This window comes from Salmo trutta, chromosome 16, assembly GCF_901001165.1.
Source record: "Salmo trutta chromosome 16, fSalTru1.1, whole genome shotgun sequence".
Lineage (NCBI taxonomy): Eukaryota > Metazoa > Chordata > Actinopteri > Salmoniformes > Salmonidae > Salmo > Salmo trutta.
Window position 1 is genome coordinate 44874121 of NC_042972.1, and position 25090 is coordinate 44899210.

Here is a 25090-nt window from a genome sequence, read left to right on the forward strand (position 1 = left end):
GTGTATGGGTTTGTGTGTTTATGGTGTGTGTGTGTGTTTGGTTGGGCATGTATCAGGACTGTGCACAGACCTTTTCGGGGGCAGGTGCTCAAAAACAATAAAGGGCAACTGTCACAGATTTGTTGAGCAATTATGACTTTGATTATTTAATGACATAAAAGCAATAGATGGCCACATCTTAATGGCTAATTAAATTACACATCTTTAATGCGAATTTAACAACGACTTGCGGGTGGTGGGTTCAGAACAACAACGACAAAAACTGTATACAAAAAAGTGCTGTTTAATTTTTTTTACCCAAACTAAAGAGCACTTAAGAGACTGGAAGGGTGAAGGGGAATGCGCTCTGCACAGGTAAAGCTCTATCTGTGCACTTGCCTGATGTGCATTTGTTTGTCCATTAATGCATATTCCTCTCTGCAGCTTGTTGGTGTCTGATCCTCTTAAGGGGCCATGCCAGCCAGCCTTATAGAAGTACCAGGCTCATAAATATGGTGCCAAGCTCTCCCTCTCCTCTCCCGCCCTCCAGCATTAAGATTGATCCCTGGTTCCCTCCCCTTCCTTTCTCTCTCTCCTCTCCCTGGCCCTGCCTTTATGAGCCTGTGAATAGGTGAAACACACATGCTCCAACAGATGGCCAGAGCTGCCCTGATTCACTCACACACACACCACAGCCACATGAATGAGAGCGGAGCGAGAGAAAGAGAGAGAAAGAGACAGTGAGAAAAAGAAGGTGAAACTGAAAACTAGAAAGAGAGGAGAACGATATAGGAAGAAAAGAGTGGGAGAAAAAGAGAAGGGTGGGAGAGAGAGAAAGAGAGAGAGGAGGACAACGAGGAGAAAGAGAGATTGCAAATCAGAGGGAGTGTAGGAAAATGATAGAGCTAGAGCATGTCAGGAGTGTGTTGGAGTGAGCGTTAAAAAGTGCAAGACAATATGTGATAGAGAGGGAGAGGGAGGGAGAGACAGAGATGCGGCGAAAAGGGGAGTGAGGCGAAATTGAATTGTAGATAGAGGGACCTTCTCTCCTCCTCCTTCCCTCCCTCTTTTATCAATCTCCTCTGAAACCACGCCTCCCTCCTTTCACTTGGGTGTGCATCTATAACAGTGGGCGGGTGTGTGGGGGTTAGACTCTCAGACTGCCAGCAGAGCGGATAGTAGGGCACAGGACAGGAGTGTGTCCAAGACTGGTCAGAGCAGGTGTATGCCTGTGTGTGAGCTGACGGACGGAGCTCTGTGTGCATCCTGTGTGTGTTGCCTCACCCGCTCCACCCAGGGACATCGCTTCTGAGGAGCACAGCTGCGAGGTACAGTACTGTAGCTTTGCACTTTACTTTACACTTCTCCTTTGCTCTCCATTGCACTCGCCTCTATTAGATTTACTCTCACCTCCACAACCACCTCCACCAGCATCATCATCTCGTCTGCATAACGGTGGAGGAGGATGTGGACACTCACATGCATGTGGCAGAGAACTCCTTCACAAAGTATCTGACTTTTCATTGGGCTGTTGTGGAATAGACGTATCTGCAGTTTGGATCCATCTATTCATTATAAGTTTGTGCGTTAAATGAAAAGTCATTATAAATGAACAGTCACATTTTCATTAGGCATGTAGCTTTGTTATAGGCATTGATACAGTAAGTCACTGTATCATGGTAGTGGGTGACATTAGATGCCAATACTGTTCCTAGTAGCTGAGTGTTTCAGTTCTTTTATAATAGGGCACTGGTTTTAAAGATTATTCTGACATGATGAATTGTCATTTCCTCAAGTTGACCATTTCCCCCAGGTTTATCAAGAGTGGAGTTTAGGACATTGATCCATCTTGGAGAGCTTTGTTCTGCCAACACTGACACGGCTTCTACTTGTTCTTGGTGTAGTTTATGTTTTTTTGTGTATTAGTTTTGGTAACGGTATTGTTTTCGATTCTCTCTCTGGTTCGCATTGACATAATTGATCTTGAATTGATATACTGATGAGTGTTCATGCACAACAATTATCCCAATACAATACAAAGAAGTTACTGGTTTGAATTGCTCCAAATGTGTCAACTTTTTATACTTTTGTGAGATTGAAGTGAATAAAACCATACTGTTTCTGTTCCAGTAAAAACCGCTCTACTATCCCAGGCAGTAGGCTAGACTAGGTTAGATGTTTACATAATGTTTTGTCAGTGTCTTTATGGGTGAAAAGGATCAGGCGGTAGTGAGTGCTCTCTGAGTGATGAGATAGAGAGTAGAGGGCGCTGGTTGTGACCTGGACCTGAAATATTTATTGCTGAGACTGGATGGCTGACTGGCTGGCTGGCTCGCTGTCTGCTGTTTACTGACTGGAGGTAAGAGGGGATGGAGGGCCTTTGGTTAGTGGTGGCAGAAATCAGTGGTTAAGACATTCATTATTTACTGTGCACTCCGCAGCTGGAGGCTGGATCTAACCCCCAGATCAACTGGCCTCTTTTCTCTGCTAGAGTGGAGAAGGCTGCTCCTGTTTTGTCTACCTGTCAGCTAACCCCTAAGCACTCCGCTAGTACACCCACACATACGCACAAGCACAGATGCACGCATGGGCTACGTACACACATGCATGCACATACACACACACACACACACACACACGCACACACACACACAGTAGACATCCCAGTACCTTGTATGATCTGTCTCTCTTTCTCCTCACACACACTCAGCAGGAGTCTTGACCTGGAGACCTGTTGGAAGGCTGTCTGCTGTGGCTCAGAGTGAACGCGTTAAAGGACTTATGGACTCCACAGAGAGGGTTGCTTGTGTAGGCTATGTGTAAAAAGCAAGAGTGTGCTTGGAGAGAGTTTGGTTCCAAGCTCTGCATACGTGTATTCATCTAGAATGTTCTGTAGGTTCTGCATGTAGAGGCTGTAGAATTGACCGTTGTTGAATTAAGTACAGGACACATCTGGTGTCTCCCAGCCAGGGGGAAGATATATTGGCAGGCCATGACACACTAATCACAGAGCCAGCCAACAGGGGCACACACACACCACACACGTACAGTGACAGGAGGCAGATTTCGGTAACAGTGACAAAACTCAAGGTGACATGGCTGGCTGTCTGACTCCTGCCTTTAGTGTGGCTGCTCACTTTACCTCCACTTTTCATTAAGCTGGTTAGGTCGAACATAGGCCTACCAAGAGGATGAAGGTGGTGAGGTGATGAAATGATACTCAAAGACTGAGATGCGAAGAGCATGATTCAAATTTGAGAATGATTTGGAGGATTGTGACTGTCTACACCCTGATACTACTTATCATCTAAGAAAATATGTTTGGTAATGTAATAAGTGAGGCCTTTAACTAGTGCTCCTGTTCCCCTCTGAGTTTCCTGTTCAGCGGTATGAGCTGCTGTGAGCTGGGCCTTGTGATGAGAAGGTATCTGGAGATAACTATTTAAATCTCAACCTGCAGCTCTTCTCTTTAATGATAGTAGCTGAGATGGCCTCTTTATTGGTTTGTTTTGTTATTTTTTTGTTTTGGAGGGTTACAGGTCAATTGTTCTTCGACGAGCACCAATCATTCTCACTTTTGATAATTCTAATGTTATCATTTCTAATAGTAATTGTATCCACTGGCGAAATGAGAGAGAGAGAGTGAGGTGATTGCCGTCCAAGAGCCAACATCTTTTTTTGCGGCAGTGCTGGCTGCCAGCAGTAATCGTTTCATATTGATTGAGAAATTCAAGGAGCTACCATTGTTAATCGATGCAAAGCATTGAATATTTACATTCCTGCACTTCAAAATGAATTTCGTAAACATTTCCCCAGAAGCGTTTAACTGCAGGGCACTCCCACATCATATGAAGGAATGTGCCTACCTGATTTTTGGGACACAGTGAACAGTTGGGAGTATGGGCCAATTTCATCGTAAAACATTTCCTTGGTGTTAAATAGTCTGTGAACAACCTTCAAATGTATAAGTTGATGGTACAAATTATGGGATGCCAAGGTTATTTTTTTCCATATTTTGTTCTAGTTAAAGGGTTACCTTTACCCTGGACCATCATTTTTTATGATTAGCTCAGAATATGAGCTTTCCAGAAGATGTTTATATATTATAGAGATCAGCCCTTTCGTACGCCCAGATCATTTATTTTCAATGTCACGACTTCTGCCAAAGTCGATGCCTCTTCTTGTTCGGGCGGTGTTCGGCAGTCGAAGTCGCCGGTCTTCTAGCCATCACTGATCCATTTTTTATTTTCCATTTGTTTTGTCTCATTTTTCCACACACCTGGTTCTCATTTCCCTCATTATGTGTTTTCCCCATGTCTTTGTGTGGTATTGTTTATCTGTTCATGTATGCGCATGTTAGGCTGGTTAAGCTGGGTTATGTTAAACCCTTATTTGTATTTCGTGTTAGTTTGTGCCATGTGCTTTTGGGTCACCAAATAAAAGGCTCCGTTTTACTACCAACCAGCAATAGGAGATACCCTATTTATCTCTATTCTCAGCCAGGGGGTGGAAGAATCATGTCTAAATCAATTTAGGATGGGATGAAATGCTAGTGCCTGGAAATACAATTTAAAGTTTAGGACGGATAGTCCTCGTACATGCAAGTTTGTTCATTCTATCTAGGATCGCTTACCTTGCCATGTACATTTTGAAACCGCGCTATGAATTTTATCCCAATAGCCAGAAGGTGGAGACAAGGGAACCATTGAACTACAGAAATTCAGCCGTGGTAATATATTTATTTTGACAATAGATATTCTGTCGGTTGAAGCAACTGTGATATTAGTCCATCTACTGAGGTCAGATAGAATTGATTTGATAAATTCAGATGAAGCTGAATTTGTCTATGATCTTCAAAGCTTCTGGGAGCGATTGAGATAAATTGTCAAGATAAAGTAAGATATCGTCGGCATAAAGTGAAATTACGTGATCTGTAGAATTGAGAGATATTGGTGTAATTTCTTTCGATTGTTGAATTGCCTTGGTCAGGGGCTCCATAGACCATAAAAATAGGAGAGGTGAGATGGGATCACCTAGCCTGCTACTTCCAGTTATTCTGAACGGAACAGAGCAGGTACTGACTGTTATTACTATGGCTGAGGAATTGGCATAAAGTATTTTGATTAAATTAATGAAATTGGAGCCAAGTCCCATATGTTCCAAAACTGACCAAAGATATGATCATTCTAGTTTATCAAAATGATTGTTCTGCATCGAGAGCTAGAACTGTCCAAGGTGCTTTGATTTCTGATGAAGCATGTAAGATATGTAATAGACGACGGAGGTTATCTGAGGGTATTTCTTTTTTAAGGAACCCGCTTTGATCCAGATTTACCAATTTGGGTAAGTAAGTTTCATGACGGGGTGACATAATTTTTGAAATTAGATTAATATCTGTGTTTATCAAAGACAGAGGGTGATAAATATAAAAAAGCTAAATTAGTGCTGTATTTAAATCACTTCCAAATTAAGGTTCGTGAATGGCTGTGTTAATCATTTCAAGTAACAGTGGACATAATTGGTTACAAAATGTTAAATACTGTAGACCTCAGGAGGATGGCCTCTTTGATTAAGGTTTTGAAGTGCCACTTTTCTGATGATGTCCAAAGAGAGAAGCATGAGAATAGGTAAGAGAGGAAGAGATAAAGAAAAGATGTGTGTTTATATACACTCAACGGCCCGTTTATTAGGTACACCACCCAGTTCAAGAAAATGGATCACTCCTACAGACAGTGAGTCACGTGGCTGTGGTTTGCTGTATAAAGCAAGCAGACAGGCATCGTGGCATTCAGTTACTGTTCGATTGAATGTTAGAATTGGCAAAACGAGTGACCTAAGTGACTTTGAGCCTGATATGATCGTCAGTACCAGGCACGCTGGATCCAGTATCTCAGAAACGGCCATCCTCCTGGGCTTTTCACGCACGACAGTTAACAGAGAACGGTGAAAACTGCTCCTTGATGAGAAAGGTCAAAAGAGAATGGCAAGAGTTGTGCAAGCTAACAGGCGGGCCACAAACAGACAAATAACGGCGCAGTACAACAGTGGTGTGTAAAACGACATCTCATAACACACAACTCGTCGAGCCTTGTCACGGATGGACTATTGCAGCAGACAACCACAGCGGGTTCCACTCCTATCCGCTAAAAACAAGAAGAAGCGGTTCCAGTGGGCGCTGGTGGCGCAGGTGTACCGCCGTCCAATCTGCAGCAACTGCATTATGTCATCGTGTCAGCATGGACCAACATCCCTGTGGAACGTTTCCGACTTGTAGAATCCATGCCCCAAAGAATTCAGGCTGTTATGGAGGCAAAGAGTTTAGATTTTTTTTTTTTACCTTTATTTAGCTAGGCAGGTCAGTTAAGAACAAATTCTTATTTTCAATGATGGACTAGGAACAGTGGGTTAACTGCCTTGTTCAGGGGCAGAACAACAGATTTGTACCTCGTTAGCTCGGGGATTTGAACTTGCAACCTTTCGATTACTAGTCCAACGCTCTAACCAGTAGGCCACCCTGCCGCCCCAGTACTAGATGGATGTACCTAAAATTCTGTCCGGTGAGTGTATGTGTGTGTGTTTGCAATCTTCTGTGTATGCTGTATGTCTGGAGCCTCGTGCAATGTAATTTCAATCTGCTATCTATGTGAACGGTGCTGCAATGTAGGTATCCTGCATTGAAATATAATTACACCCATCCAGTCAGCCCCGGAGTGGAGACTTCAGAGTCCTGCATCTTTCACTGGACATATCAATCACTAGTGTTGTCAGTGAGATTCATGCCTTTGATTTCAACTAGATCGCTGCTTTTGTGACGTCCTCTGATCAGTTTTGCCTTTGAAAGTTTCACTCATATTTTTAAGAGCAGAAATCTTGAGATCGGAAACCCTTCTGAGTATGAGATGCTTTTGTTGAGGCCACAAGGCACAAGCATCCTTATCATCATCCCAATTACCATCATGGTCATCATCATCTTCTGCATCACTGCCACCCCCATTTTCAACATTATGTTCTTCTCTAGCTACCCATCTTCATCATTACTATTTCATACCTCTCTCTCTGCATACTGACTTTGGTCCCCATTAAGACAGTAGCACCAAACAAACCAGGGTTGTGGTCAATTCCACAAATTCTATTTTATTTCAATTCTCTCTCCCTGTTACTTCCATCAATTCAAATTCCAGGTCAGTCTTTGAATTCAGAGATAACTCAATTCCTCTGAATTCCATTGTTGTACACATTCCAAGAATAAAATTCCCTTAGGCTTTCAGGCTGATCATGCAACTGTTCAGACAGCCTATGTAACTATGCTGGAATACATGTTTAAATTATTTAAAAAATATCTTACCATCAAGGTGTGATACTATGTGCATTAATTCCACGAACTGTGAAATGTAAAAATATTGAATTCCAGTTCAATTCCAAAGATTAAATGTTTTTACAATTCCAATTCCATAACTTGAAGATTTTTTTTTATTCAAATGTAATTCAACATACATTCTCCACTTCATGTGTAAATTCAAGAATTGAATTGGAATTTCTAATTAAATTGGAATTGACCCCAAACCTGAAACAAACACACCCTCCCTTCCCTCCTCCCTCTTGGACAACAGGGAGGGACAACAATCGATGTCAGCTCTCAGATAACAGTGGTGCTAAGTGGTCCATCGATGCTATGATTAAATGAGTACAGGATGCAGTGGTGCAATTGGAACCAATATTAAAGGCGCCATGGTAAGCAACAGGGAGAAGAGAAGAAAGGTGATAGGATTAGGACTGAGTGATGTTACTGACAGAGGCAATGAGTTCCCCGTGTTTTCTAGTCTTTGAGCATTTAAATAGTCATTTGGGGTGCTGCTGGGTCCAAATGATAGCATTGCTGAAACCTATATTTTAACTTTTGCTGCTTGAAGATATTGTAACATACCAAGTGAAGGTTTGTCTATTTTCATTACAACTCCATGTTATGATGACTGCAGATAAAGAGGTAAATGATGAATGGGTTCTCGTAATGATACAGTGGTTCATCATTTAGACAGCTGTAGGCCTATGCACATCTGCAAATCTATTTGGAAGCATTCCTGAGGGGCCCACAGCAAATACTCAGCTACTTATACGAGTAACAAGATTACAACTGCTTCTGACACTATTTTCTCCAATTGCTGTGTGCTTCGTCTCATCATTGATTTGAGCCTGGTCTCATAGACTAGACGTAACATAGTACATTTAAATCCGGGACACTCAAATTAGTATGTTATGTTACGTTTGGTATGGTTACATAAGACATATGGTTACTTAAGGCAAAAATGTAATTAGGTTGGTTGGTTGGGGTGGATGAGTAGGGGAATAATGCAAATGTCTAGCAACCCAAAAGTTGCGAGTTTGAATCTCATCATGGACAACTTTTGCATTTGAGCTAATTAGCAACTTTTTAACTTCTAAATACTTTTCAACTACTAGCATGTTAGCTAACCCTTCCCCGAACCCTTCCCCTAACCTTAACCCTTTAACCTAACTCCTAAACTTAACCTTAACCCTAATCTCGAACCCTTAGCCTAGCTAACATTAGCCAACTAGCTAACATTAGCCACCTAACCACCTAGATATAATTCTTAACATATCATACATTTTGCAAATTCGTAACATATTGTACATTTTGCTAATTCGTTACATATGATCGAATTGTAATATTATACAAAATGGGTGATGGACAACCACAAATTAAACGTAACATATACATATAAACGTAACATAAAGAATAATATGAAATGCTCTGTGGCCAGGTTGTTCATTTCCATTTCTCCCAATTTCCCCCTGACTTTTCTCTCTCTTTCTCCCAGTGTTGAGAGGTCCCTGCCCAAGTCTGTCATCTTCTTCCCCGTTCCCTCCTTTCCACTCCCTGCCTGGTCCAGCCATTGTGGTGCCTAATAAGGTTTATGGAATTACAGATCTCTAAAATTGGATTTTTCACTCCACTAAAGCATGGGGATTAGCGGTTTAGTACTTGGTGCATTAGGGCCTCTGACCTGTAACTGAACTGCTTTGGTTAAGGGCCCCCAAGGTGGACAGATTAAGGGATGGAAAAATGTGGGCTCTCTCATCCCTGTCTGTCTAATCTTCTCTTTCTGATTTAAGCCTCTCTATTCTTTGGTCTGCTTGGTTTTTAATAATTTTTTAACTTCACCTTTATTTAACCAGGTAGGCTAGTTGAGAACAAGTTCTCATTTGCAACTGCGACCTGGCCAAGATTAAGCAAAGCAATTCGACACATACAACAACACAGAGTTACACATGGAATAAACAAAACATACAGTCATAAGGCAATAAATAGGCCATGGTGGCGAAGTAATTACAATATAGCAATTAAACACCGGAATGGTAGATGTGCAGAAGATGAATGTGCAAGTAGAGATACTGGGGTGCAAAGGAGCAAGCTAAATAAATAATTACAGTATGGGGATGAGGTAGGTAGATGTTTACAGATGGGCTATTTACAGATGGGCTATGTACAGGTGCAGTGATCTGTGAGCTGCTCTGACAGCTGGTGCTTAAAGCTAGTGAGGGAGATATGAGTTTCCAGCTCCAGAGATTGTTGCAGTTCGTTCCAGTCATTGGCAGCAGAGAACTGGAAGGAAAGACGACCAAAGGAGGAATTGGCTTTGGGGGTGCCCAGTGAGATATACCTGCTAGAGCGCGTACTACGGGTGGGTGCTGGTATGGTGACCAGTGAGCTGAGATAAGGCGGGGCTTTACCTAGCAGAGACTTGTAGATAATCTGTAGCCAGTGGGTTTGGCGACGAGTATGAAGCGAGGGCCAACCAACGAGAGCATACAGGTCGCAATGGTGGGTAGTGGATGGGGCTTTGGTGATAAAATGGATGGCGCTGTGATAGACTGCATCCAGTTTGTTGAGTAGAGTGTTGGAGGCTATTTTATAGATGACATCACCGAAGTCGAGGATCGGTAGGATGGTCAGTTTTACGAGGGTATGTTTGGCAGCATGAGTGAAGGATGCTTTGTTGCGATATAGGAAGCCGATTATAGATTTAATTTTGTATTGGAGATGCTTAATGTGAGTCTGGAAGGAGAGTTTACAGTCTAACCAGACACCCAGGTATTTGTAGTTGTCCACATATTCTAAGTCAGAGCCGTCCAGAGTAGTGATGCTGGACGGGCGAGCAGGTGCGTGCAGTGATTGAATAGCATGCATTTAGTTTGACTTGCGTTTAAGAGCAGTTGGAGGCCACGGAAGGAGAGTTGTATGGCATTGAAGCTCATCTGGAGGTTAGTTAACACAGTGTCCAAAGAAGGGCCATAAGTATACAGAATGGTGTCGTCTGCGTAGAGGTGGATCAGAGAATCACCAGCAGTAAAAGCAACATCATTGAAGTATACAGAGAAGAGAGTCGGCCCGAGAATTGAACCCTGTGGCACACCCATAGAGACTGCCAGAGGTCCGGAAAACAGGCCCTCCGATTTGACACACTGAACTCTATCAGAGAAGTAATTGGTGAACCAGGTGAGGCAATCATTTGAGAAACCAAGGCTGTCGAGTCTGCCAATAAGAATGTGGTGATTGACAGAGTCGAAAGCCTTGGCCAGGTCGATGAATACGGCTGCACAGTAATGTCTCTTATCGATGGCGGTTATGATGTCGTTTAGGACCTTGAGCGTGGCTGAGGTGCACCCATGACCAGCTCTGAAACCAGATTGCATAGCGGAGAAGGTACGGTGGGATTCGAAATGGTCGGTAATCTGTTTGTTAACTTGGCTTTCGAAGACCTTAGAAAGACAGGGTAGGATACATATAGGTCTGTAGCATTTTGCGTCTAGAGTGTCACCCCCTTTGAAGAGAGGGATGACCGCGGCAGCTTTCCAATCTTTGGGAATCTCAGACGATACGAAAGAGTGGTTGAACAGGCTAGTTTTATGGGTTGCAACAATTTCGGCAGATAATTTTAGAAAGAGAGGTTCCAGATTGTCTAGCCCAGCTGATTTGTATGGGTCCAGATTTTGCAGCACTTTCAGAACATCAGCTATCTGGATTTGGATGAAGGAGAAATGGTGGGGGCTTTGGCGGGTTGCTGTGGAGGGTGCCGGGCAGTTGAACGGGGTAGGGGTAGCCAGGTGGAAAGCATGGCCAGCCGTAGATAAATGCTTATTGAAATGCTCAATTATAGTGGATATATTGGTGGTAACAGTGTTTCCTAGCCTCAGAGCAGTGGGCAGCTGGGAGGAGGTGCTCTTATTCTCCATGGACTTTACAGTGTCCCAGAACTTATTTGAGTTAGTACTACAGGATGCAAATTTCTGTTTGAAAAAGCTAGCCTTAGCTTTTCTAACTGCATGTGTATATTTGTTCCTAACTTTCCTGAAAAGTTGCATATCATGGGAGCTATTCGATGCTAATGCAGAACGCCACAGGATGTTTTTGTGCTGGTCAAGGGCAGACAGGTCTGGAGTGAACCAAGGACTATATCTATTCCTAGTTCTACATTTTTTGAGTGGGGCATGCTTATTTCAGATGGCGAGGAAGGCACTTTTAAAGAATAGCCAGGCATCATCTACTGACGGGATGAGGTCAATGTCATTCCAGGATACCCCGGCCAGGTCGATTAGAAAGGCCTGCTCGCAGAAGTGTTTTAGGGAGCGTTTGACAGTGATGAGGGCTGGTCGTTTGGTCGCAGACCCATTACGGTTGCAGGCAATGAGGCAGTGATCGCTGAGATCTTGATTGAAAACAGCAGAGGTGTATTTGGAGGGCGAGTTAGTTAGGATGACATCTATGAGGGTGCCCGTGTTTACGGATTTGGGGTTGTACCTGGTAGGTTCATTGATAATTTCTGTGAGATTGAGGGCATCAAGCTTAGATTGTACGATGGCCGGGGTGTTAAGCATGTCCCAGTTTAGGTCACCTAGTAGCACGAGCTCAGAAGATAGATGGGGGGCAATCAATTCACATATGGTATCGAGGGCACAGCTGGGGGCAGAGGGAGGTCTATAGCAAGCGGCAACAGTGAGAGACTTGTTTCTGGAAAGGTGAATTTTTAGAAGTAGAAGCTCGAATTGTTTGGGTACAGACTTGGATAATAATACAGAACTCTGCAGGCTATCTTTGCAATAGACTGCAACACCGCCCCCTTTGGCAGTTCTATCTTGGCGGAAAATGTTATAGTTAGCGATGGAGATTTCAGGGTTTTTGGTGGTTTTCCTAAGCCAGGATTCAGACACGGCTAATACATCCGGGTTGGCAGAGTGTGCTAAAGCAGTGAGTAAAACAAACTTAGGGAGTAGGCTTCTAATGTTAACATGCATGAAACCAAGGCTTTTACGGTTACAGAAGTCAACAAATGAGAGCACCTGGGGAGTGGGAGTGGAGCTAGGCACTGCAGGACCTGGATTAACCTCCACATCACCAGAGGAACAGAGGAGAAGTAGGATAAGGGTACGGCTATATGAGCTGGCCATCTAGCACTTTCGGAAACAGAGAGTAAAAGAAGCAGGTTTCTGGGCACGATAGCATAGATTCAAGGCATAGTGTACATACAAAGGTAAGGTAGGATGTGAGTACATTGGAGGTAAACCTAGTCATTGAGTAATGATGAGAGAGATATAGTCTCTAGAGACGTTTAAACCAGGTGATGTCATCGTATATGTAGGAGGTGGAACAACATGGTTGGTTAAGGCATATTGAGCAGGGCTAGAGGCTCTACAGTGAAATAAGACAGTAATCACTAACCAGGACAGTAATGGACGAGGCATATTGATATTAGAGAGGCATGCGTAGCCAAGTGAACATATGGGTCCAGTGAGTTGTTGGCTGACTGGGAACACGGCGATTCAGACAGTTAGCAGGCCAATGCTAACAAGCTAACAGTTAGTAGGCCGGGGCTAAACAAGCTAACAGTTAGCAGACCAGGTTAGCAAGCAAGCAGTTGGCAGAGCGGGGCAAGCAAGCTAGCAGTTAGCAGATCGGGGCAAGCAAGCTAGCAGTTAACAGACCGGGGCTAGCAAGTTAGCCTTTGGGGGACGTCGCAATCGGGGTAAGTCTGTTTTTGCCTCTTCGTGCGGTGACGTCGATAGACCATTCGTGGAATTAGTAGGGTTCCAATTGCGGTTAGCTAGTTGCGAAGATCCAGATGAAAATGTTCAGAGTTTGCGGTAGGAATCCAGGGGTATGGGGGAAAAATAAAATAATAATAATAGGTCCGTTATGCTCTGGTTTGAGTCACGTTGTTCGAACTGGTGAGAGCTTTCCGAGCTAAAGGTTAGCAGATGACCGCTAGCAATGGTTTGCTGACTAATAGCTGGTAGGTAGTTAGCTGGCTAGCTTCAGTTGAGGGATTCCAGATCCACGCAACATTGGGAGAGGCGGGTTGCATGAGAGTTATTTAGAAGTTGAGGTTTAGGAAAATATTTTTAAAAGATATGCGAAGAAAAAGATATGAAAAGATATATACAAGGGACACGACAGGACAAAGACAAAGACGTCTGACTGCTACGCCATCTTGGATGATTAGCACGTAGGCTAGTTAGATACACTCTGATATTTTGCCTCATACATTTCAATGACTTAGATTAGTTTGAAAACTGAGCTTCAGGTGTTTTGTTTAATATTCATCATAATTAGGTCAAGAGATTAGGAATTCCCCCTCTGGTTGTGTTTGATGAAGTGTGAGATCCACTAGTTAACCTTGTGATCATCAGGCCCCCTAAAGCCACGTTGTGCATCATCACAGACAATATCTGGGAATGGATGGAGCGATAGAGGCAGAGGGGGAGAGAGAGTGAGGGTGGAATAGTGAGGGAAGGATTGGCATGGAGACAGTACTAATTGAGTAGTCCAGTCGCAGCTCTGCTCATTGAACTCTTAATTGGGGGAGAGAAAGGGTTGTGGAGTCAATAAGGGGAGAGGAACAACATTCTCCTCCACTGAAATCAATCAGGGGTGTGGTTGAGAAGGATAACGTACCCAATCACAGAAGCACGGCCTGATGCTTCCTCTAAGTCAGACCTGATGACAATCAAACTGCTGAAAGACCGCTGTGTCAGGCAGTTACACTCCGAAGTCACTCCACCTCTGATTACATGTAGGGGATTGTGCACTGATACATTTTTAATTCCTATGTAGTTTTAGTCCTGAAAATATGAGAATGTTTCTAACAATGAGATCTCACGTTGCAGTGCAGCGAGGGACAATAATTGATGGAGAATAGTATTTTTACTTGTACTAAAAATAGACTTTTCTTCTCGTTCCCCTTCCTCTGTGTCGTGACCATTTTTTTGCTCTGTCACCTTGTGATGTATCATCCTTTTATCCGAATCAAGGACGAGGCCAGGTGTCGCATTTTCTCTCTGCTGCGGTTGTCCCATCGCCTTGTCACCCTCCGTCCACTAAAACCTTTGCCTCTCTCTCCTGTTATTTGTATTATAACTGTCAATCTTTTTATTTTAGTGAGACAAGAGGAAATTAATAGTGTGTGTTTCACTGGATGTCTGTGGGTGTCTTTGTAGGCCAAATAAAACCTTTTGGGTATATGGGTTTGTCTGACATGAGTAATATGTTTGTGTTGTGAACACCCTGTCCTTTTCCCCTGTATCTATCAGTCATGTATTAACCTACCTCATATCGCTGCCTTTGAAAACACAGCATAGGGTGGCACATAAAATCTTGAGATGGACAGACAAACAGACAGACAGGTGCGCTGCCTCTCCTCCCTTTGATGCCCATGAATGGCTGGCATGCCCTGGCATTGAGCTCCATGGATGCTTAGGTGTTATTCTTAGAATATCAAACCCCCTGACGCACACGCAGGCACGCGCACACACACTCCCAAAAATGCTACCCTTGCTTAGTGTCTGTGAATTATTTTACAGAGAACAAAGAATGACATGTTTGTTGAGTCATATCATTACTGAGAGCTGAAGGTCAGAGTCCGGTAGGATGGGAATAGAATGTTTGGTGCGGTGTTCAGTCTTGTCATTTATGGAGATAAGAGCTTGGTTTGGCAACGTGGCTGAGTGGTTTACACACTGGACGTTGACACCCAGCCAATCACAACAAAGAGCAGATAGCTTCAACACTGTCAACACGTCTTGTCTTCAAAGCCAGGCACAGAACAAAGCCTTCAGCAGGCACTAAAAAGAAAACAAATATAGATAGTTTAAGACATACAGACAATTTTAGAGATGGAGACAGTTTTAGAAGTAGAGCCTAGTTTTTAAAGAGCTTGCTGATTGAACGAGCGCGGTGTGTTCAGAGATATTTCTGTTTCTCAGACATTTTGACAGGTGCATGACGTTAGAGCTGGTCTATTGAAAATATTTTTTTGTATTCGATGATATTGATAGTGAAATAGGATCTAGACATAAAGCAGACGTTTGATCCACCTCTCTGTCATCTGGGAGGGAGGAGCGGTGGTTGTGTGTCGTCTGCTGGGAAGGAATCATAATGGTGGAAGGCATCTGTTAATGAGGAACAACAATAGAGTATGGCATCTGTTGGGGATAAGCCGTAATGGAGTAACGCATGAACACCAAAAAGAGCCAGAATGGAGTATGGACAGAGGCTGCTTTATGTGGTCTACACGCATCCCAGATCAGGAATAGGCTGCATGAAAACAGTATGATGCATTCACTCACTTTGACATCCGAACAGGGAGACAAAGACAGTTGTTTTAACTACCCACACGAGAAAATACTACAGTTTACTATAGAATTCTGTAGTAAACTGTAGTATACTGTAGAGTAGTGTACTTCACATTGTAGTATCCCTCGATTATGTGTAGTACTTACTATTGAATGTTGTAGTACACTGTAGAATACTATAGTAAATACTACAGTACTATCTGCAAAAAACACTGTAGCAAATAATACAGTAATGTCGGCAAAAACACTACAGCTGCAAAAAACTTTTTTAACTATAGTCAATACTACAGTACTTAATTTGCATACACCCTGCCTAATCCCCTCCCCCATATCCCAATTTCTGCCATCCATCATTGAGAAACCTACATGCCAGTTATAGACCATATACTGTGTTTCCAACAGGTTATAGAAAATAGTATTTCCTCAAGGAAAAAGCCTCAATTTTTTTGTCAAAGATAATAAAACAAAAACACGACAGTAATACTACAGTAATGTACGCAAAAACACTACAGTGAATACTACAGTATACTACAATCCACAAAAAAACTACAGTAAATACTACAGTATACTACAATCCGCCAAAACACTACATTAATTCCCTTACATAAAAAGATTATAGTTTTAAAAGTGCAGTAACTGCAGTCGACTGTGGTATTTTGGACACAGTAAACCCAATACTGATCACATACCTGATACATTCATAGCTACATAACACTGTGCTGTTTAAATTGACTGTAGACCTATTGGAAAACCTGTCTCTTTTATACAGATAACACTGAGGTAACAGATGAATCTATACTGCAACATTACAACAGTAAAAATACGGTGTTATTTTGGACGCAGTATTTGCAGCATATTGCAGTTATACTGCACTCTAACTTTAGTTATACTGCAGTGTACTGCAGTTATATTGCACTCTAACTGCAATCTTTTTTCGTAAGGGTTACTATAGTATGTACTACAGTTTTCTTTTACTACAGTAGTTATAATATAGTTAACTGTAAATACTACAGTGTACCACCGTGAATACTACAGTAAAGTCTGCAAAAACACTACAGTGAATACTATATTTATACCGTAGTATACTATGTATTTTTTTCATGTGGGTAACAATAATACTTTGATGGGTTTATTTTGTGTCTGACTCCTGAACTTTTTCATCTTCTCTTGACTTTCTGTGTTTACTTCCAGACCTTGGTCTCTGAACACTGCGAGAGAACATTTGAGAAGCATTGTTTGGAAAGGAAGGTAAGACTTGTTTACATCTTGTTATTGACTTCTATGAGTTTGTTTGTGTCTCTGTGCGTATGCATGCGGTACATCTTTGATGTGAACATCATAAGCCTGTCAGTGGGTGGAGTGGAATCTTCATTGAATCTGATGTTGTACTGGACTGTTGCATAGCTGGTTACACATCTCATGGAGCAGAAATAGCATCAACTCATTAGTATGGCATCACCATGGCTGCTGTAAAGAGACAACTGCACAGCAGGCTACTGTCAACACCACAGCGTGTACCATAGGGAATAGTCTATCAGCACCAGACAGAACTCCCACATTCAAACCACTTTATTCAGAGTGACATATTTCACCTCAAATACTCTGCTTCTTTGATGTTCAAACCAAAGCCCAATTGTGTGGACTGAATAGTGTAGGTTTGGGGTTGATTGTGTGGTCTCAGTAAGCGGTGACCGTTGGTTTTAACCACAGCACAACCCCTCTGGTGGACTCATCTGTCCATCTGCCACTCACCCTGAATAAGAAAGGAACAGGGGCATCAGAGTGGGACAGCCCCCCAGGATTGATGTCCAAGCTAAGAGTTATAAATCAATGAGTGAAACAGCAGAACCCTCTGTGGTTTGGGATTCCCGCGGCGCCTGGATTTATACCACAAGCTGAGCTGTTATATTCTCATGATGCAACCAATACTGATCACATACCTGATACATTCATAGCTACATAACACTGTGCTGTTTAAATTGACTGTAGACCTATTGGAAAACCTGTCTCTTTTATACAGATTACACTGAGGTAACAGATGAATCTATTCTAGTCCATATGAACAGTAGGGCAGTTGTGTGAGCAGCAGTGAACAAATGTAAGCATATGTGCACAGCTGCCTACCTCTCACAGCCTCGTGATCATTTGTAAAAACTACAGCTGGCATTCATTTGTCTGTCACCTATATTCACCTACTACTGCCTTCATTCAGTAGTTTACTGGTGTCACTGAAATGCAGCTCAGGTGCATCTCTGTTAGCTAAAGAGTGGCCTGAAAGAAGAGGCTTAACTTTCACTTTCTGCATGTCTGTAAAGCCGGAGAGGAATGACAGGGGAATGATGTCCCTTTGGGGAGTTATTCTGTTTGAAGCCTGGTCTCCACATCAACCCAGGTTGCGCAGGCAGGCACTGTTCACCTCTCCCTTTCTTCCCTTCCTCTCTGCCAGAGGAGGCCTGTGGCAAGGCCGGAAAACACTGAGAAAGAAATCTTAAAGAAACTTTTCAAAGGAAGAGATCAGCCTCAGCCACATCAAAACTTTAAAGTGATTTGAGTTTTTTTTTTTCACTGTCCCTTCACCAAGCCTGATTGTTTTCTGAATCCAGAAATGTGTCATCTTTACATTTCTTGCAGGCAGTTGCGTAAGGTGCTTTTGATAGCTCACCACAAAGGGCCTCTTCTCTCTCTCTCTCCCTGATCTGACCGTTGTGGTGCTATTCTTTCCTCATAGCACATTCATATCAGATCCCCTCTCATGTCCGTATTTAACCAGATCACCACCACTCATCACACTGGTCTGCTTCCTCTCTCCATGCCCCTGTTCTCCTCCTGCACACTGATTAAAAGTCAAATATAAAAGTGGTCTGTTGTAGTACGGTCTAATTGATTCTTTCCACTGGATGCACCCAGAATGGGGTGACAGCAGGCCATACCAGGCTTTGTCAACATTGGGCCCGGTGCCCGCCTCTCAGGAAGGCATCCCAGTAAAGCCCCTGTGTGTGCCAATGTACAGGCCACACACAGAGGCACCCCTCAGTGTGCCAGCCTGCCAGCCTGGTGTTATGGGACAGACAGATAGACGCAGAAGCAGCTCCTTCTCTTTGTGTCTCTAGCTCTGAGCTCCCATCAGCTGAATGGGAGGCATGAACCAGGAAGATCTGTGGGAGGGAGGCTGGCAGGTGGTTGATTTAAATGTGTTTTGGGGGAGGCACTAGGCAGTTTCTCACCTTCTTACTAAGTCTCTGCAATGCCCACTTACATTACCACTCATCTTACATACACGTTTCTTGAGGGACGGTGCTGAAATGTCTTACATCCGGATTCTCACAAAAGGCTTTTCTCCAATCCCTAAGTCTCCTGCTGCTAACATCATTGCTTTAATGTTTACACGCAGTAATGATTAACAACCATTGGGGGCTTATATGAAGCATGAAGTGGTAGCAAATAAACCTTTGCTGCTGCGCTTTCTGGAGGTTTCAGTTTAGGGAGCCTTCCATTTGACTTCAATTTAAGTATTATACAGTTCATTCTATTGCTTTTATATAGCGGTCATTAACAATTGAATCCTGCTTTAGTAAAACATAAATCTCTCCCTATAGAAAGGCAGTATATCTCTGTGTATGTTCCTATACACTATGGATTTATGGCACGTGTCAAACTCATTCCACAGAGGGCCGAGTGTCTACAGGTTTTCACTCCTCCCTTGTACTTGATTGATGAATTAATGTCACTGATTAGTAAGGAACTCCCCTCACCTGGTTGTCTAGGTCTTAATTGAAAGGAAAAACCAAAAACCAGCAGATAGTAGGATCTCCATGGAATGAGTTTGACACCCCTGATTTATGGGATGATTTATGGTGACTTGAATTGGCTCCTCCACTCCACATTTTGGTTTTAGTGCTTTTTTTATTGCTCCACACGTTAGTAGCACACTGCATTACATGCTGTTCATTACCAGAGGACATCCATCCGCTATGCTCCTTTTCTCCATGAATCTAATTAACCTTTAGCTCAGTGTGATGCACAGTAAAATGTGATAGGCCTTTATTAGAATTTCACATGCTTGAATAGCTGAGTGTATGTCCTGTGCCTGTTTTATCACCCATCTGAGCAGAGTGAATGGGGGAATGGAGAGAGCTTATAAAGAGAGGGGCAGGGAGACGGCCATTGGTCTGGTGATTACTTCATTAGATGGATGGGGCTGTGCTCTATCCGTTGACGCTGTGTTAATTAAAAGGCAAGGCTGCTGATCTTCATCAAAGCTCATCTAATTCCTATTTAATGGAATGAAAAGAGAGTGGTAATTGAAATTATGTGAGGGGAATATATTTAAAAAAAGAATAAGATTTCATTGAATCAGCGGTTAAGTATTAATTTATGGCATTATGCAACTGCATTCATTACTGGAAAGGGTTATTGCCTTATGCAAGAGTCATGTTTGCATTGTGTCATTACATTGCTTCGTGACAGGTAGTTCTGTCTGAGAGTAGGCTAACAGAAATGTGGGCTAGCTGGAGGGCATGCTGTACTGTACCTCCACCACACTCTCTCTCTCCCTCCCACTCTCCCTCTATCCCTCCCTCCAGAGAGTTAGTGGGTGTAGCAGGGTCAGGAGCACAGCCACAGGGTCCTGACAGCTGTGTGTGGTTGTGACATGGGCCTAATGGATGCCTGATTAGAAATGCAGGAGCCCCACCCCAGAGCTGACCTTGACATGGGCTGTGGTTACTTTTGCACTCTGAGCTGGGGGTGGGGGTCGTGGTGGAGGTACGGGGTGGTGGTAATGAGACAACATTAGAGGGGAGAAAAGTCACTCTGATTCATAGGATTCAGCACACATGTCTCTCTGGATCTTTCTCTGGTCTCTTCCTCAAGTTGTCTTCCTTCCTCAACTTCTTGTTTTTCTCTTTTTCGTGTTGACAGGTGGTTGATACTTGTGTGTGACTGTGGTACATGTGCACTTGGCTCCCCAATATAGATTACAAGCCAAGCTCTGCAGGGAGAAACAAATGATAGCAATCAGAATGATCCAGACGTCCACTGATGCATGATCAATCTGAGCCTTCATTAAAAGCCTGCTAGGCAACCCTATGCAATATCAATACTGCAGCGCCACAGAGAGATGTCTGGGTTGGGCTGTTAGGGAGGGAGGCTGCTGGCAGCCTGACTGACTGCCTTAACACTGTGGGAAGTCAGCCAGAGGATCAGTTAGACTGGAACACTTACCCTCATGTGCCAAAACACAGGTCAGGACAGACAGATGGGGTGTCTGGGCTGCTGCTTTAAGGAGGGATTGGGTAGGGATGGCTCTGTACCGTTAGAGAAGGGGACAGTGACTGTTCACTATGGGATCATATGAGTGGAGACAAAGGGTTGTGTGTTGAGTTTATGTTGCTTCACAAGGTGTGTAATTACTATGACTGTGGTCTGTTAGTCACATTTCTGAGCCTGATAGGCAAATAACAAAAAACTCAGAGAAACAGTGTTATCGAACCATTCCTTTCAGTGGTTCTCTACCGGGGCTAAGGAGGCATTGGAATGGACATAGGGTGGTTGAGGTCCCTCTCTTATTCCCCTCTTTATGTTCCCATCTCCCCTCCAGGCTTCACCCCCTGTGTGGTTCTGACAGGGTTTGGAGGGTGTGTTTCTAAGCCAGATAATCTACCGACAAAGGCTAAGAAGGAGAGAGAGAAGGGGGGAATAGGATGGAGAAAGGGAGTGAAGAAGAAAATAAGTGGTCTTTGCCTCTCCATTCCCCAAGGGAAAGCTTAACAGCAGATAAGACTGTCCCCACTGCGCCCATGTTCCCATTATCAGGCCCTGTATGAGACAGGCAGGCTGGGCTGGGCTGAGCACTGGAACACTCTGGAGCTGACAGGAGATAATCCTTGTCCCTGTGGGAAGCTGTGGTCGCTACAAGTGCCCCCCTGGGAAGAACATGGGACCCCCAAAGGACCTAGGAGAAGTTGGACGAGAAAATAATCCAGTATTTTTGAGAGCTCTGCCCAAACTTGTGTAATTCTGTACTGAAGCCTTCTGATATATCTGTAGCCCACTGTAATTTATTCTCCAGCAGCCAGTGGCTGTTTACTGAAAGGCGAAACCAATATTGTCTGTAATCATCATTAAGTCAAGGCCATTAGGAGTGGCCTCTCCCTGCACTAATTTGATGACGGAAGAGAAATGGGCAGTAATTAAAAGAAAACAAATGACAATATAAACCTCTCTCCTGTGGTGCTCTGACAATAATGGTTGATCTAACTTGATTAATGCTAGTAACCCACTGATAGGAAACTGGAAATAAACAAACATTAAGCAGCGGGGTCTCATGACCATCACTTATGTGGTTCTACCAGTGAGGTTCAAGCTGGGATGGAAGCACTTTATTTGCATAGTCCATCTGTAGATGCTCTGCAGACTATCTACAGACTACCAGTAACATTTATCTATCTATTAACCCTAACTCTAACCCTAACTTTAACCCTAAACCTCACCCTTACCCTAACCCTAGCCCTAACCCTAACCCTAACCTTAACCCTTATCTTAACCCTAAACTTCAGCCAAACCCTAGCCCTAACCCTTATTCTAAACCTAGCCCTAGCCCTAAACATAGCAAGTAGTTGCTTATCAACACATAGTTTGTTGATATTATGACCATCTGTAGAGCATCTACAGATGGACTATCCAGACTATCCAAATAAAGTGTGACCATTAGGATCTATCACGCTCTCTATAATGTGGTTCCAAACAAACGTTCCCACAACTTTGAGAACATTCAGTCTCATTAGGTCATTAACTGACGTTTTCATAGGAATGTTCCTGTGATATGCAAGGAATGTTTCTAAGATACCAGAACGTGGTTACCATGTTCTCAGAATATAAGATATGAATGCTCTAGACAGTTAAATGAAAACATTACAGGAACATTTGTGTGTCTTGTTACTGTTGCCGAGCCAATCAAGGCCCTGACTGGTGAACTGACTGATACTCACACACACAGTGCTTTTAACATAGTGTTTTCAACATAGATATTTGACATACATTAACATATATTGATAAGAATGTGAGACTAGGGTGACTAATGTGAGAGTAGGGTCCAGAAAAAATTGGGAAAAAAACATTCCTCTATAGGCACTTGTGTAGATCTGAAACAACTTGATAGGTGTAAGCAATGGGGTGAATGCACTTTGAAGTAAATCTCAGCTCTGTTAAAAGTACACTCAATAAAAACTTGTATTGATTATAGTGATTCATGAGTATCATTAAAACAGGTTAACATACCTCAAAGTACAAAGAAGGGTTTTTGTTTTTGTGTGTTCTCTGTTAAATGTTTGATCCGTCTGCATGTTCCTACATGTTAACACGTTTTATTTCTGTAATGCATACAATAACAATGTATTCATACTATGACTCTTACATGTCCATGTGATGTCCACCGCCCTCATATGATGCCTGCTAAAACGTTTTATCTGGTTCGTCAATGACAGACGGAGCACACAAGATTAACTTTGATTCTATTCAAGAAAAGGACAACAAAATCCAACTTATTACATGGAATATGCACGGGCTTCTTGATGGCAAAAAAGTACAAGGTTCTTGAACATTTAAAGAGATTGTCTGCAGATGTGTTTTTTCTGCAAAAGCTACACTTATTTTTTGGTGTTGTTGAAATATTATTTTTAAAGAGGAGCTGGGTTGGAGAGGCCACCTACTGTAGTAACAGCCGAGTTATAGGCATCCTGATAAATAAGAATACATAATTTTCCCTTATTTCCCAGCATACGGATTTAGATGTTTCCTAATTTTGAATTGTACCTTATATGGGGAAAAATACACATTGATTTCATTTTATATCCCCCCCAGGGGCAAATCTGGGGGTTTTAGATAGAATTCAAGCTTTATTAGATCCAACCCAGACAGGGACAATTATTTTAGCAGGTGAGCTAAGTCAAGCGTTCAGCAAGTTAGACAGACATAGCAATAAAAAAAATTCTAAGAACCTCCAAAGAGGCTGAAAAATTTAATCTAACCAAGTATCTTACAGGACACCTGGAGATTGTCATTCCCAAATACAAAAAAAAAAATGTTTCTCAAATTAAGAAAAGCTATTCAAGAATTGACTACATTCAAGAATTAAAAAATGGAATACATTTTTTTTATGCACTCAACAATATACTGGGTTCTAAAATATAGTAAAATTCGGATCATTCTAATGTATCATGCTTAATTACACCAACAGAAAATACACTTAGTGACAGAATATGGAGAATAAGCAGAGCGCATATTCAAGACCCAAAATGTATTCAATACGTACAGTACCAGTCGATAGTTTGAACACACCTAGTCATTCAAGGGTTTTTCTTTATTTGTACTATTTTCTACATCGTAGAATAATAGTGAAGACGTTAAAACTATGAAATAACACATATGGAATCATGTAGTAACCAAAAAAGTGTTAAACAAATCAAAATATATTTTAGATTTTAGATTCTTTAAAGTAGCCACCCTTTGCCTTTTATTTATTTTATTTAACATTTATTTAACTTGCAAGTCAGTTAAGAACTATTTTTTATTTACAATGACGGCATACCCCGGCCAAACCCTAACCCGGGCAATGCTGGGCCAATTGTAGGCCGCCCTATGGGACTCCCAATCACAGCCGGTTGTGATACAGCCTGTAATCGAACCAGGGTCTGTAGTGATGCCTCTAGCAGTGAGGTGCCGTGCCTTAGACCTTTGCGCCACTCGGGAGTCTTCATAACAGCTTTGCCACTCTTGGCATTCTCTCAACCAGCTTCACCTGGAATGCTTTTCTAACAGTCTTGAAGGAGTTCCCACATATGCTGAGCACCTGTTGGCTGCTTTTTCTTCAGTCTGCAGTCCAACTCATCCCAAACCATTTCTATTGGGTTGAGGTCGGTGGTAATTGTTGAGGCCAGGTCATCTGATGCAGCACTCCATCACTTTCCTTCTTGGTCAAATAGCCCTTACACAGCCTGGAGGGGGATTTGGTCATTGTCCTGTTGAAAAACAAATTATAGTCCCACTAAGTGCAAACCAGATGGGATTGCGTATCGCTGCAGAATGCTACGGTAGCCATGTTGGTTAATTGTGCCTTGAATTCTAAATAAATCACAGACAGTTTCACCAGAAAAGCACTAGCACACCATCACACCTCCTCCATGCTTCATAGTGGGAACCACACATGTGGAGATCATACGTTCACCTACTATGCGTCTCACAAAGACACAGTGTTTGCCAAAGCAAGTCTCTTCTTCTTATTGGTGTCCTTTAGAAGTGGTTTTTATTTGCTGCAATTCGACCATAGCTCAGCGTTCAACACCATAGTGCCCTCAAAGCTCATCAATAAGCTAAGCACCCTGGGACTAAACACCTCCCTCTGCAACTGGATCCTGGACTTCCTGACTGGCCGCCCACAGGTGGTAAGGGTAGGTAACAACACATCCTC

At 42.7% G+C, this 25090-nt stretch overlaps 1 protein-coding gene across 2 annotated transcripts in view; it reads left to right on the forward strand.

Annotated features, from left to right (window-relative positions):
• The first annotated feature begins 1142 nt into the window (after positions 1–1142).
• LOC115150822 (extracellular sulfatase Sulf-2) overlaps positions 1143–25090 on the forward strand; it is a 67457-nt gene continuing 43509 nt past the window's right edge. Inside the window, exons 1-2 of one of the 2 annotated variants that reach the window (XM_029694531.1) lie at positions 1143–1307; positions 16816–16872. The gene's annotated coding sequence lies outside the window, so the exon portion shown is untranslated. The remainder of the gene's footprint in view (positions 1308–16815; positions 16873–25090) is intronic. The other variant, XM_029694532.1, reaches the window with a different exon arrangement.